This window comes from Enhydra lutris, unplaced genomic scaffold (assembly GCF_002288905.1).
Source record: "Enhydra lutris kenyoni isolate GAN:26980312 unplaced genomic scaffold, ASM228890v2 scaffoldscaffold72, whole genome shotgun sequence".
NCBI classification, from domain to species: domain Eukaryota; kingdom Metazoa; phylum Chordata; class Mammalia; order Carnivora; family Mustelidae; genus Enhydra; species Enhydra lutris.
This window is the reverse complement of record NW_019154156.1, coordinates 6670898-6673830: the sequence shown is the minus strand read 5'-3', so window position 1 is coordinate 6673830 and position 2933 is coordinate 6670898.

The following is a 2933-nucleotide window of genomic DNA, read 5'->3' as shown; positions in this document are numbered from 1 at the left end:
AGAGAGGGAGAGAGAGCAAGCACAGGCAGACAGAATGGCAGGCAGAGGCAGAGGGAGAAGCAGGCTCCCTGATGAGCAAGGAGCCCGATGTGGGACTCGATCCCAGGACACTGGGATCATGACCTGAGCCAAAGGCAGAAGCTTAACCAACTGAGCCCCACCTGAGTCCCTGAAAAAAATCTCTTTTTAATTAAATATTCATGGAAAGGTTTTGGCAAAATAATTGATCCATAGCAAGTTCTCAGAAAATACCAGCTATTATTATCTACTTACTTAACTTTCTAAAATAGTGTATTAAGCACATTACCTCCTATGAAAATTCAGTAGCATTTAATTTCCTATGGGACTGTCTTAGTTCAGGCTGTTCTAACAGGCAAGCACAGGCAGACAGAATGGCAGGCAGAGGCAGAGGGAGAAGCAGGCTCCCTGATGAGCAAGGAGCCCGATGTGGGACTCGATCCCAGGACACTGGGATCATGACCCGAGCCGAAGGCAGCTGCTTAACCAACTGAGCCACCCAGGCGTCCCAATAAAGGCTTTTTTAATTACCCTTGTTCCTCAGAGTAGAACCTGTCCTTCTGTCCAGGTAATTAGAATGTTCCACACATATCTAGAGCATTAAATCCTCCAATTTTGCAGGGATTCCCTTTGCCTAGAAAACAAATTGTCCTTGTGACTTGCATTTGCTGTTGCTGATGTCACATGTCACAATCAGCCTATTTGTTAATTTTGGCTTGGTTAACACTGGCAGTTACACTTTCTACCATCCATGATCTTCTAGGGAAAAAAGGGGCTTCAAATGTGCCTGAATATCTTATAAATGCTGACATTACCCAATATTTCCATTTAGTTCCTCTACTCATTAAAGCTAATCCTTACGAAAACATTTTGAGTGTAACAGTAATAACCCCTGGGCATAGGGATTAAAAGTGTTGGTCCTGAAGCCAGACTTCTTGGGTTCAAATCCCAGCTCCATCATTAATTAGCGTTATGACTTTAGGCAAATTAGCCTTTGTTATACTTCCAATTCCTCATCTATAAAGTGGAGGTAATAAGAGAAACCTATTTATAGAGATATCCTATAGTTAAAGGAGTTCATAAATTTAAAACATTTAAAAGACTGGCTGGCTCCTACTATTCAATTCATGTTACTATTATCTTGTGCATTTTTCTAAAATACAGCTTTCAAAGAGGATCCCCCCACCCCTGAATTCTTTAAAAATATTTTTTATAAGACTTGCTGTTCAAGAATATAAGTACCTATATACCTTTCCTATTACTCATTTATGTCTTCACTTCTTTTTCAATAATTCTCTTCTTATGTCCCAAAAGGATTTAATTGGGGAATGACAATCTCATCAGGCTACCTTAATATCTTTCTATGTGCCAATTACTTTACATATGTTAATTTAATTCTAAACACAATTGTTTAGAAAGGCACAATCTTTCCCATTTTACCAATGAAGAGATTGAAACAAGAGAGGTTGTCTTGTTTCATATCAAACAGCTGGTTTCAGAGCAGAATTAGCACATAGGTTTTTCTGATTACAGAGCTTAATCACCATACCACACTGACAAGTGTTTTCAGAAGATAATACCAGTGCAAGTGTGGAGTTTGGACTGAGGAAATGAGACTGGAAGTGGAAAATATTGGGATTGGGTCAGCTTCATGCACATACTTGAACATGTGAATGAAAATAAAATGAACAGAAATAAAAATAAGGCTTACATGTAATAAGGGAGGTTTTGTTTTCAGAGACGTTAAAAACAGTATAAATTTCTTTGAATCCCTTAGGAACTACTTGCCAGCTACTGGTTAAAAAGCCTTGACTACAGTAGCTTGAAGGAATTAGATACTTAAATGAAGTCAGGCAGCTAGTAGGCAGTTATGAGAGCTGAGGCTTTTTCTGGCTTCCTCCTCCACCATCTTCAGGGTATGGATTCAATCCTTAAGTCATAAAATTGCTGCTGGGCTCAGGTCATCACGCCCACATTCCAAGCAGGGGAAAGAGGGAGAGTAAGCAGAAAATAGACCAAATGGCTTTCATAAAAGTCCTCCTCAGTGACTTTTACTTACATATCTGCCACTCCACATACCAAGCCTGGGAATGTAGTTCTCCATTTGGGTTTATTGTCCAGGATTCTGCTATTAAAGGAGAGAAAAGTATTTAGGCAACCACAAGTCTCTCCCACTCCCTAATTATTATATGCTGTTTTTAATTTTTGTCACTTTTAAAAGAAATAAATGCAGGAGAAATAGTGCTAATTAACAAACAACACCGTGGTTGTATAAAGCAAAAAGTATAATTCTTTATTTCACTGCTGTCCTTGTCCCATTTCCTCTAGTTAACATTTATAAAGCCCAGAACATATTCTATAACAATAGGAATTAAGAAAGAGAAAACAGGGAAAACAGAGGAAAGAAATTAAGAAAACCAATCAAGAAAACTTCCTAGAACCAAAGGGCATGAGTTGCCAGATGAAAGGAGTGACTGGATACAGAGAACACCATCGAAGACGCAGATCTGTATCAGAGACATCACGGAGAAACTTGAGAGTAGCACGGACAAGAAGATGATGTAAGATTTCAGATAAAAACAGGTCTCATACAATGGATCAGGGATCTTAGTGGCTTTGGACTCTTCATTAGGAATATGTAAAGCAAATTTCTCCATGTGGACCTTTTCCACTGGGTTTCTTCAGTATGTTCGTCACAGAACAGCTGCATTTCTGCAAAGACTGATCCAAGGGAGCAAAGACGAAGCCACACTATCCATTAAGGGCTCTGCTAGTACATTTTAAACTTTACCACAATTAAGTCCTTTCGGTTTTCCCCTGATAAATCTCATAGTTTAACTGAATCAAGCCTATTTGTTCTGTGTATGGACAAAATTTTATATATATATATATATATATATATATATATATATATA